Consider the following 13,080-nt stretch of genomic DNA (forward strand, 5'->3'; position numbering starts at 1 on the left):
CCCAGCTCAGCTTATAAAAGACGCTGCCCGTGACCTCTCCCCATTTATCACAAAGTTAATCAATGCCTCCTTCACCACTGGGTCCATCCCAACTAATCTAAAACAATCCTAGGTTCTACCTTTACTAAAAAAACCTACTCTTGACCCAGCTACCCCCACTAATTACAGACCCATAACAACGGTACCGTTCCTCCTGTAAATCCTGGACAATGTAGCCTATGTTCAAATACAGAAGCACTTGGAAGAACACCACCTGTTAGGAGCCAGACAATCAGGCTTCCGACCCCAACATGGGACTGAGACAGCTCTCATCGACCTTAAAACACAGATCGATCTGCTCAGAGACAATGGCCAAGCAGCGTTACTCCTCCTCCTTGACCTCTCTGCAGTTTTCGACCTGGTCGACCACTCGGTCCTTTGCACCCACCTACACACGGCTGCCCATTTCTCCCCCGAGGCCATTACATGGATTAGATCCTTCCTCGATGGCAGAACCATGAGGGTTTTTTCGCCCATAGGTGCTGCAGACCCTATACCCATCACCTGTGGCGTACCTCAGGGCTCCTGTTATCTCCCCTACACTGTATAACATATTCACCAAGCCCCTTTTCGATGATCTGGATCATCTCGTTATCACCTACACTAACTATGCAGATGATACTCAGATCCTCCTTCCGCTTTCTGGAGATTATGGAAAGGATTTGGCCTTGGTGAATAGGGTTTACATCATCATCCAGGCATGGATGGCCACCCACGGCATATGCCTGAATGATGATAAAACTGAACTCATCACCTTGGGTACCACTGCCAGCCTAAAGAAATTAATCCCAGCTTACTCCTCCTTCATGATTGATGGCAACATCATCAGAGTGGGACATGAAGTCAAAACACTGGGCTTCTACTTGGATTCCAACTTCTCCTTTAATAGACAAGTGAACTCACTAGCCTCCTCCACGGCTTGCACGTGCAAATTGATCGGCACAGCCAAACCCTTTCTATCCATCACCAGCTGCCTAACCTTGGCCAGAGCCCTCATACTATCCCGCTTAGACTACTGTAACGCGCTTTATCTTGGATCCTCCAAAGCCATTACTAGCAAGCTTCAAACCCTCCAGAATAATGCACTTAGATCGGCTTTGGGCATCTCCAGAAGAGACCACATAACAGTATACAGCCAGCAGAACAATTGGACCCCCATTAAAGACAGAATCTCCCTTAAAACTGCCTCACTCACCCACAAGTCCCTTAACGCGGCCCCCATCTACTTGACAGAAGATTTCACAGACTGACATCCTCGAGACTGACAAGGTTAGCATATAAAGACTGCCTCTCCGTCCCTAACTACAAACGCTCTACCATAGGAGGCAACAGCTTTCCAGTAAAAGCGGCGAAACTGTGGAACTCCCTACCACCCACTCTTAGAATGGACTTACCCTACCAAAACTTCCGCTCCATGTTGATGTCTTGGCTGAAGACAGCCGCCATCTAAACATACTGAACCAGGACGCCTCTCCCTCCTTTCATCCGATTATGCAATTGTTAACTGTATATATGTATATACTGTGTGCTCTCCTACATTATTACTGCGTATATGCCATGTATATATTTTATTGTCTGTAACTAAGCTTCGCAAATTCTTGTATCTGCTGCGCCCTGTTACCCTCGGGTATTCCGACGCATTACAAATAATAAACCTAAACCTAACTCCAAGAAAGCCCGATGCTGGCGTGCCAGAGGCAGCTACCGGCCTAACACCGTCCGCGAGGTGAGACTCGATCAGAAGGACTTGAGCCCCCTGAGCAATGCCGGGGAGTTGATCTTCTGTATGCCACATTTCCCACGCCTGCCGCTGAACGGGGATTGAGCGCTGGGCTCTTCCCTTTCCAATGGCCATTACTGGGGGAATCCTGGTTTGTTTTTTCTCCTCTTAGTAATAAATTCAGCAGGTCACCACGTCTGATCGGAGGCCGTAGTCGTGCGGAGCAGGCCATTACTGGGGGAATCCTGGTTTGTTTTTTCTCCTCTTAGTAATAAATTCAGCAGGTCACCACGTCTGATCGGAGGCCGTAGTCGTGCGGAGCACAAAGCTCAGGGCAGCTGGCCTCAGGCCCGTACAGGGATGGGGAGGGGGCTTTCTCAACCCTGTGCCTCTGGTGCAGCAGAGCGTGCGCTGTCCCGACCTGCGGCCGAAGCCCACATGGTCGCAAGGCCCAAACTCCTTGGCCATCCTGCGCCGGCTGCCGCTGGAAACCACAGACGGCCACACACAGCATGGCCAGGTGCAGGAGAGGCAGTGCCGCCTGTGGCGAGACAGCCCAGCGCCCTGTCTAGCTCGGCCGAGACCATGGTGGTTTAAAAAATAAATAATCCAGGTGCTCAGCCAGGGAAACCTGCCTGCCACTGCAGCAGAACAGCGCTTCCCAGATGGGATGGAGGCAGGTCGCTCTGCCACCAGCCCACCGAGCCCGATGCACACATCCTTCCCGACCCCCTTAGCTCCCCTTTTGGGTGTGTGGGGGATAGGGGTTGGTGGACAGATGGCGAGGCGGGCCAGAGACAGCACAGGCTCGGGGGGGGGAGGGGGGGTATTATGGTCAGCTGGGACCACTAGAGTCTTCAAAGCCCAGCCTGGCCACACAGGGCCGAACGCCAGGAACCGGGCATGAGGGGAGGTCACCCGCTGCGCCAGCTGACCTGGCCATCGCTCACCCACAGATGTGGGCGGCTGGAACATCGATGCCCGTCGTGTAAGCCTGCTGCGCCATGGCTCAGGGCTCGTGCTTGGCATACTGGGCCCCTGTCTGCCTGGGGAAGCGCCCTTCGAATGAAGTCAGGTTTTCCTCGGCTCCCGGCTGCCCCCACTCAGGGCTTTCCTGCTGAATGGGGTGCGACCATCAATGCCCACCCAGTGGCGGGTCAGAAAGAGGAGTGCACGCCCCCGGCCAGCGCAGCGGCCTGCTGGGTGAGGAGAGAGGGCCGCACGGGGCTTCCTTTCCGGTGCATGGTTGGGGACATCCACAGCAGGTTAACCCCAACCTTGCCAGGCGTCCCTGTCCATCTGCTGGGTCGCAGACCCCCCTACGGTGGAAGGAAATCAGCGCTCACCTGGTTGCCGACGCACCCCAGAACTCTCTGCGAGAGGTGCCCCGGGCTGTGGGAGTGCACGTCTGGGATGCAACCGAGGTCAGGCTGTGGCTCTGCCTCCGGCTGCTCTGCTGTTCATTATCCTTCATGCCCCCACTCACAAGCAGATATCCCAGCCCTATATATCCCAAGTAACACTCAAATGCCCCATTTCTCCTTCCAAACATGTTCAAGATTCAAATGCGACCTCCCTCCCGACCCACATCCCTTCCTACGAACCCACACAAAGACACCAACATCCGTCCCTACATACCTACACGAAGAAGCTCCACCTCTCAGAGCCACACCCATATGCTTCACCTCTACCTCCACTCACACTCAGATGGCGCCATCCACCCTCTCTCTATACCCACACCCGATTACCCCATCCCTTCGACATACACATGCTCCTACCCCTCCCATAAACCAATATCCTTCAATCTAGACACCCCATCCCTCCATTCATACCCAGATGCCCCCCTTCCTTCCCAACAGAGTGCTGCAGTCCTCACTCAGACCCACATGCTCCATCATTCCCCGACATGCCCCCATCATATGCCCTGTTCCTCCATTCCAGATCAACAATGCCCCCTTGCGATCCAGACTCCACCAAGATGCCCATTCCCTTCAAGACCCATACAATGATGCCTCTACCTCCCTCCACACAGCAAGATGCCCCTATCCCTCCCCTGACTAAGGAGCACCCATCCCTCCCTCTAGACCCACACCAATGTGTCCTATGCCTCCCTTCACATCCACAACAATATCCCCATCCCTCCCGACCGACACCCATGTACCCCATCCCTCCCTCCAGATCCACACCACTATGTCCCTATCCCTCCCTTCAGACCCACACCAATGTGTCCCTATCCCTCCCTCCTCCAGACCTGCACCACTATGCTCCTTCCCTCCCTCCAGACCCGCACCACTATGCCCCTTCCCTCCCTCCAGACCCGCACCACTGTGGCCCCATCCCTCCTTCCAGACCCACACCACTGTACGCCAACCCTCCCTCCAGACCCACACCATTGTACGCCAACCCACCCTCCAGACCCACACCACTGTGCCCCTATCCCACCCTCCAGACCCACACCACTGTGTCCCTATCCCTCCAGACACACACCACTGTGTCCCTATCCCTTGCTCCAGGCCCAAACCACTGTGTTCCTATCCCTCCCTCCCCACACCACTGTGTCCATATCCCTCCCTCCAGACCCACACGCATGTGTCCCTATCCCTCTAGACCCACACCACTGTGTCCCCAACCCTCCCTCCAGGCCCACATGCCGGTGTCCCTTTCCCTCCAGACCCACACCACTGTGTCCCTATCTCCCCCTCCAGACCCACACCATTGTGTCCCCAGCCCTCCCTCCAGACCCACACCACTGTGTCCCCAACCCTCCATCCACTCACACCACCATGTCCCTATCCCTCCCTCCAGACCCAATGTGCCCCGACCCTCCCTGTCCCTAGACCCGCACTACTGCGCCCCAACCCTCCGTCCCCAGACCCACACCACTGTGCCCCAACCCTCCCTCTCTCCAGACTTACACCACTTTGTCCCTATCTCTCCATCCAGACCCACATTACATGACTTGTGTCCCAAACCCTCCCTCCAGACCCACCAATGTGCCCCAACCCTCTGTCCCTAGACCCGCACTAATGCGCCCCAACCCTGTCCCCCAGACCCGCACCACTGTGCCACAAACCTCCCTCTCCAGACCTGCACTACTCTGCCCCAACCCTCCCTCTCTCCAGACCTGCAGCACTGTGCCCCAACCCTCCCTTTCTCCAGACTTGCACAATTGTACCCCAACCCTCCCTGTCCCCAGACCTGCACCACTGCGCCCCAACCCTCCCTCCAGACTAGCACCAATGTACCCCAACCCTCCCCAGACCCACACCACTGTGCCCCAAGCCTCCCTCTCTCCAGACCTGCACCACAACATTCCCCGTCCCCAGACTTGCACCACTGTGTCCCTATCCCTCCCTCCCGACCAGCACCACTGTGCCCCAACCCACCCTGTCCCCAGACCCACACCACTGTGCCCCAACTGTCCCTCTCCCCAGACTTGCACCATCGTACCCAAACCCTCCCTCCAGACCCAAACAACTGTGTCCCATCCTTGTCACCAGACCCACACCAATGTGCCCCAACCCACTCTCAGGACCCACACCAGTGCGCCCCATGTCTCCCCCAGAACCACACCACTATGTTCCCATCCCTCCCTCCAGACCAACACCAATGTGCCCCCTCCCTCCAGAGCCACACCAAGATGCTGCATCCTACCCACACCTAGATGACCCATGCCACCCTCCAGACCCATGTCCGCATCCCTCCCCCTGACCCACACCAATGTACCACAACCCTCCCCCAAACCCACACCATGGTCCCTATCCCTCTGCCCAGACCCACACCATGTTCCTATCCCTCCCTCCAGACCCACACCAATGTGCCCCTTCCACCAGACCCACACCAGCATGCCCCTATCCATCCAAACCCCACCAAGATGCCCCATTCCTCCCTATAGACCAATACCACAATGCCCCATCCTCCCTCCACATAGCAAGATGCCCCTTTCCCTTGTAACAGATGCCCATGTGCCGATCTTGAATCACATGCAGATCGGCCAGCCAACCTCCTCTAAAACCACCCATCCTAGTATGCCCCATCCCCCAGACCCACACCAATATGCAGCCATCCCTCCCAAGACCAATGTCCCCATTCCTCCCATCAAACCCACACCAATGTGTCCCGCCCCACATCAAACTCACACCAATGTGCCCCTGTTAGGGAGAATTCTCAAGGATGACTTATTTCCCATAGCTACTGAGTCCCTCGGCAGCTTTGCTGGATCGCCAGTCTTTATTTTTTTCACCTGGTAAGAGTGTGAGCCCTTTTACCCCCCACTCTTACATGTGTTTTACTGTGTGTGTTTAACATTTTCTTGTGTTCATAGACTGTGGAGCCTCACCTACTCCGTAGGCATCTTTTTATTGTGCGTTACACAGCACCTTCAGTGCAGTGACACAGGGTTGTCTTTTAGACTTCCCCAACTCAGGCTCCATTTTCTGGGACTGACTGTCTCTCAGAACATGTAAAGTTACCATTAACTTTATTAGTTTTTTAAAATACACAGACCAGGTACACCCTAGTTTACATAGAGTACTGGAAAGGGTTAATACTTATCCCTTTTTGTCCGTTTCTCTTTGAGCATTGTTTTGCTCCCTTTTCATCAAGACTTGGCTGGTGGCAGTGTTAACTACCCTATTTTTCCTACCGCGGTTATCTTAACCTTGGTATTGTTTTAGGCTATCTTGGTAGCCTCAAACTTAAACCCGCTAGACCATATACATTTTTATACCGTTCCGGCTGGGTTTATTCGCCATTTCTTTTTTTAAATGTATTTCTCGTGTTTTACTCTGCGCGCCAAAGCAGGTTTGGTTGCTTTGTTCACCGTCTTTTCACGGGCTTCTCCACGGAAGCCCTCCTTAGGCGCCTGAAAGTCTGGGTAGGCAGGATGTGAGGGAGAAGTTTTAGGACCCCCGTCATGGGTTCCCTTGGTAACCCAAGTCGCACTCCTGTTTGATGGCGTGGTGACTGTCCCGGCGGGACAGCCACCCTTCTGTGTGACTGATAGCCAGGCTGTGTGAATGGGAGAAAACGGCATAAAAAGCAGGTCTCTGGGATTGGAAAGGCAGAGTTGCCACTGGAAGGAAAGAACCAAACGAGGAGCTGACAGAAGAGGACCCCTAAAACGACTGAACCGCCCGGTGAAGCCCTGCTGCAGGTCCGAATCTTCAAGCTCCAACGACAGAGAAGATCTTCTTCCCCGGAGCTGGTGGGACCAACCAGTTCGCCCAAACTGCAAGCCAGGACTCCCTCCTCCGGTCGAATTTGCTGTACAGAGCTACAGTGAACCGGAAGGCCAGGAAGGTCGGACCCTGCTTGGGTTTTAAAGGAGCGCACCTTTTATTCATTGCTTTGCTCTGCTGCTGGTTTCTTCCCTGGGCAGTGCAGGACCCTCCAGTCTTCCTACTTCATGTCAGTCCAACAGTCGCTACAGGAACCGTGAGCCTCAGCTACATCTCCATTTAAAGGTACTGTGCAAATCTGGTTGTTCATTTCGTCCAGCCACGGTGAAGGTGTGCGAAACCGTTCATCAATCTGAGGGCTTGTCCTCCTCTACTCTTTAAACTAACTTTTCTGTCGACCAACTTCCTCCGGAACTCTTGGCAAAGACTTAACCGCGACCTACCCTAAACTGTGTGATCTTGAGCAAAAGACTTTTGTGCTATTGACTTTGGCCCTAAGCCTTTTTGATTGGATTCCATCCGTGTAGTTCCTCTTTCTAGATTGCCCTGCTTACTTACCTGTTGTTGCTGCTCAATTTTTACCTAATTTTGTCTTTCCCTCCCTTTTTAAATTACTGAAGTGCCGTTTTTCTCATACTTCATGTTTAACTTGTTCAGAATCTACTGGGAGTGGTGTATTAAGAGTGTGATTTTTCAACTGCTTTACTTTAGTGAGATGTTATACAACTGATGTGTAAATAAATGTATATTCTTTTACTCAGCAACCTTGAGTCAGTGTTTGTTTGAATCATAGTAATTGCTGTCCTTTGTGTAACTATTGATACTGCTCACTTGCTCTTGAGATAAGTCTGGCTGCTCAGCCATCGCTACCACTTTACTGTGTAGTACAGGCTTGTACCAAAGGTGAGTTTGTACTGTCACTTGTAGTCTTAATTGTGTGTGGTGTTCCCAAAGGGTACTGCATATAATTCTGCCTAACAGCCCCCCAGACCGACACCAATGTGCCCCTATCCATTGCAGACCCCAAGATGCCACCATCCCTCCACCCACACAGCAAGATGACCCCATCCCGCCCTCCAGACCCACACCTAGATGAACCATCCCTCCCCCAATCACACAATGTGCCCCTATCCCTCCCCCTGACACACCAATGTGCTCCCATCCCCTCCCTCCAGAGCCACACCAAGATGCCCCATCCCACCCTCCCAACCCACACCTAGATACACCCTCGAGACCCACTGTGCCCCATCTCTCCCTCCGGAAACACACCCATGTGCCCCATCAAAAACACACCGATGTGCCCCCAGCACCTCCCTCCGGAGCCACACCAAGATGCCCTATCCCACACTCCCAACCCACACCTAGATGACCCATGCCACCCTTCAGACCCACTGTGCCCCATCTCTCCCTCAGGAAACACACCCATGTGCCACATTGCTACCCCCAGACCCACACCAATGTGCCCCACCCTTCCCATCAAACCAATCTGCCCCATCCCCTCCCTCCAGAGCCACACCAAGATGACCCATCCTATCCTCCCAACCACACCTAGATGACACATCTCTCTCCCCATCCCCCACCCATGTACCCCAAGCCCACACCACTGTCCCTATCCCTCCCCCAGACCCACACCACTATGTTCCTATCCCTTCCTCCAGATGCACACCAATGTACCCCTTCCTCCAGACACACGTGCCCCTATCTAACCATTCAGACCCCACCAAGACGCCCCTTCCCCCTTGCAACAGATGCCTCTGTGCCAATCCTGAATCACACAGACAGCCCCAGCCGACCCCATCTAAAACCACCCATCCTAAACACACCCTCATGAAACATTACATTTCTCTATTAGCCCCCTTTGATCAGTTAACCACCATCCACTGTCTCCTTGTTCCTATTCTTAGCCCTCCATACCTTTCATGTTGAACAGCTGAATATGATTTTTAAAGTAAATGTAATTTCCAGCCCCCCTGTCTAAATCTGGTGTCTTGGAGTAACGTTCACGGAAGAAAATGCTAACTGTATTTGTAGCCCGTCAAGAGCACACAGATTGCTGATGTTCTTGAAGCCTGAGCCGATCCCGCTCAGACAAAACGAAGTCGGACGCTCCAGCGTTTCGTAGACCTGTATCCCAAATAAAATGCCCACCCCAACCGCTGCAAACCAAAGGCAGGCAGGGTCCGGTTGCACTTGCACCAGCCACAACCTTAGCGCTTCCCGCTCAGCCCTGCTAAATGAAATTGCTCCGGAACAGCTCCATTGCTCCGGAAATCACACGGATAACATCAGAGGTCACGTGAAGAGGGGGCGTGGTCCGTTTCTCGGATAGGAACTAGTCGCTACATCCCTTTAGCCTCATCTGCCACACAAACGAACAAGCCCTTACCCGGAGAATGCCAAATCGCTCCCGTGCAGAAGAAAAAAATTACTTAACTGTTTTAATGGAAGTTCGTATCCAAATGTGTCTGTCTGCATAAAACACATATCCCATCTGCTGCCCATACATATCCCCATTTGCTGCAATAACAAATCGTCCAGTCCCCCGCCCCCCTCTCCCTAGCTGGGATGATAACTATATTCGCTGTACTGTTCACTTGTACAGTGGAAGTCCCGTCGGGAAGGGAGGACCGCGCTGTGCCCAGCCCCACAAAACATCTCACACGGGCAGATCGCCCATCTACATGAGAAAACCCCAAACATTACTGAGCCCGTCTGTACTTTAAGTAAATCTCACCACCGATGCACATTCCAAACTCTCAAAATACAGACATAGCCTCCCCAATATTGCCTCACCCCTGTGATGCACATCACATATCCCACTGAAATAACATAAAACTGAATCCACCTGTACTTTAATTATTACAAAACCCCCAAAATACACAGAAATACTCCCTCCCCAATATTGTCGAACTGCATTAAAGTAAAAATCAACATGAGATAACTTTAAGAACTACCATATACCAAATTCAAGCACCAAATCAACTAAACGAAATGTGCTTTGCAACGGAGGAATCTGTCCCGCTCCTGCAACAACTTGCCTTCCCGCTCCGTCCAGCTCGTCAAACGCATAGTGTTCGCTCGTGCAAAAAAGATGACAAACTGAACGTTGAATCCCACGTGATGAAGAGCAGCCCACGTGATAAAATGGAGGCGGAGCTTTGCTATGGTCCGTTTCTCAAGTCAGAACTAGACACTACCCTTTACGAAACGCTCATGTCTTGATTCCAGGCAGCATCAGGTGAGTACATGCGATCCAGCTCTTGTAGTGAATTTTATATGCATTTTTTTAGCACCCATTAACTTAGACGCTCTTACCCGTTTGTTATATTGTTAAGAGGAGCCCTTTTGTAACATCTGGAAATGCACGTTGAAGCTGTAATTCGTTGTATTGTACTTATCACATGTTGAAATTAAACATTGTAAGTACGTGACTTTCTAAACATCTGGTTTTGAAATTACACAGGGCAGCCTGTTGTTGGTATCATAGACATAGTAGCTGCTCAGAAGCTAATTTACGGCATGGTTCAGGCTCTGGAATGCCCGCAGACGCAGTAACTGCTGTGCAGCAGTGGCATCACCAAGAATCAAATTTAGAAGGGGCACAGAGAGGGCCAAAGGCAAAAGTAGGGTGGGCCACAGACAACATTGGGGGGCGGAGGGGGGTCGCCTATGAAAGGGAATGTGTGACTTTACAAGCACTCCTGCAGAGAGGCTTTTGTGCACACCAACTACCCACATGCACTACACCTCCCCCTCCCATCAGAATGCAGACACAAAACCATTCAGTGACTTATGTTAATTTGCATTTATGTTAATGTTCAAGGATATTTGTACCGCGCACTATTACCACTGGAGTGGTCCCCTGGCGCTCTGGCGGCTCTGTAAGAGGAGGGGAGGTTGAGTTAGTGGGAGGAAGCAGGAAAAGTGCTAGAGAGCAGTGATTTGCTGTTGGCGGCTTCAGCCCGGTGGGTCCGTTGGCTGGGCCTGGGGATTTTGCGGCCGTTAATAGCGCCTTATGTACCGTTGGTATGATCTCAAGGCGCTGATAGGTTGAACGCCCTCCGGAACTGAAGTTCAAGTCAGTAGAGAGAGAGTCATAAGGTGCGTGTGGATATGTGTGCAGCAGGTGTGGCATTCGTGTGATAGCTGCTTCTTAGCAGTAGGTGTGGTGGTTGGGAGATCAGGAGTATGTGTTCGTTCTGGCAGGTAGTTATCCAGACCGATTCTGGCTGCGTTAGGCCTGAGGAGAACGCCTAGGCTGGAGGGTGTCTAACCAACTGTGTTTAGTTAGGATGATGGGGAGTATGAGGCAAGTGATGGTATGAGAACAGCCATACCCAATGGTGTCATAGTACCGCTGTGTTCTAGTTGAGTTGGGTGTAAGGAAGAGAGTAAGCGTGGAGTGTGATATGGTGGTTTACCTTAGGTGCTTGAGATCGAGCACACTCCAATAGTTCCATGCACTCCAAACCGTTCCATGCCCATCATTAGCAGTTCCATGTGCTACATTCTGATTGGAGGGACTGGTCTTAGCTGAAGAGGAAGAGTAGGTTTCTTCTGTGTTGTATCACTGGCTTTCGGGAGGGTGTTCTTCACTGCAATTGCGAAAGAACGAAATTAGTGGATATGTGTGTTAATGGCACAGTAATAGCAGTAGGAGAACACATTATTTTACATTGTAGGAGGATTTGTTGGTAGGGAGAGGTAATGTGTGTCCAATTGTACAGCACTGCATAGGAGTGGGGACATGGGAGGATCAGCATCGTTGCTATGGGGGCCAGTGCTATAGTGATAACTTTGCCATATGCTGCTGCAGTTTAGCAAGTTTGTGAGCATGCTGTTGCACTATTTGCTTTCAAATTGGATTAGTGCAAGTCCTAGTAGGGTGAGGGAAAAAAGGGCAGAAATATGTAAAGATTGGAAAGGAGAATGTAACTGTGTGTGGAATTTTATTAAGTATATATGTGTATAGGTGCGTTATAAATGCCATATCATAGGCGCTTGCTACATGAGTGCAGAAATCCTTTCCTGTTCTTGCATTTATTTATTCAAATTTATGCTGCCAATGTACAAAAGCATTTCTTTGCTTTCCTTGCAATGGTGCATTTTGGTAATTTTGCAATATATGTACTTGTTATGCTTAGCTAACATACTTTAAATTTCCCTTTTCGGTGTGCATTCTGGGCATTTAAGATAGGATCTCCCACTTAAATTTGCTGTGCAAATGTTCCCAATGTGGTTTTCTTTTTTGTTTTACAACAACGGAGAGAGTGCTGATGCAAGTGAAATATGTGGTTGGTAGCTTTTGTACAAGCGGGCATTTAAAGAAAACTTTGAAAGCACAAAGCATTGTATGTAACTACCACTTGATGTCAGGAGATGGGACAAATGAGAGTACATTTATTTAGTAGGTTATGTAGGGTAAGTGGCAGGCAGCCTGTTCAAATGCATTTGTGATAAGAGTTGCAAATGTACTCTACAAAATATATGCATACCTGTTTGTTTGTTTATTTTATTTATATAGCGCAACCTGACCGAGGGGTATCTGGGCGCTTTTAGAATATTGTTAGATACAAAGGAAATGCAGTTGGGTTGGAGATGATGCATACGTATAAAGTTGTAGGAACATAGCAGATAGGTACAAATATACAGTCATGGTACATGGCATAACAGATAAGTACAAAGAGTAAAATGATGGTACCTATGTAAATGAGGGGAATTTATACATGGCAAGACATGTGGAGCAAGACAGTAGTTGTGTAGGTTACTGGAAGTGAGAGTCATCAAGTGGTGAGTTGGTATGGTGTGGTCAAATGGTTTTAACAATTCTTGCTGGTTAACCAGGAAATAAAGTTTTTCCTGAAATTGGAGAATACTTGGATGGATTTGATGTCTGACGGGAGGGAGTTCCATAGTTTGGAGGCCAGAACTGAGAAACTAGACCCTCCGGATCTTTTTCGGTTGTTTCTTGGGACCACTAGGTAAGAAGTGTCTGATGATCTGGTAATTCGTGTAGATGTTCTCGAGGTGAATTTTTCAGTGAGGTATGGACGGGCTGTGTGATTCAATGCTTTGAAGGTAAGACAAAGACTTTTCAGTTCATTCTTTTCTTTTATGGAGAGCCATTTGCATTGTTACTAA

General features: G+C 50.8%; 1 protein-coding gene across 1 annotated transcript in view; it reads left to right on the plus strand.

Moving 5' to 3' along the window:
• Nucleotides 1-9,307: 9,307 nt before the first annotated feature.
• Nucleotides 9,308-13,080, plus strand: part of DICER1 (dicer 1, ribonuclease III) — a 2,611,056-nt gene continuing 2,607,283 nt past the window's right edge. The window contains exon 1 of the mRNA XM_069637684.1: nucleotides 9,308-10,177. The gene's annotated coding sequence lies outside the window, so the exon portion shown is untranslated. The remainder of the gene's footprint in view (nucleotides 10,178-13,080) is intronic.

Source organism: Ambystoma mexicanum, chromosome 14 (assembly GCF_040938575.1).
Source record: "Ambystoma mexicanum isolate Mex_15411 chromosome 14, UKY_AmexF1_1, whole genome shotgun sequence".
NCBI classification, from domain to species: domain Eukaryota; kingdom Metazoa; phylum Chordata; class Amphibia; order Caudata; family Ambystomatidae; genus Ambystoma; species Ambystoma mexicanum.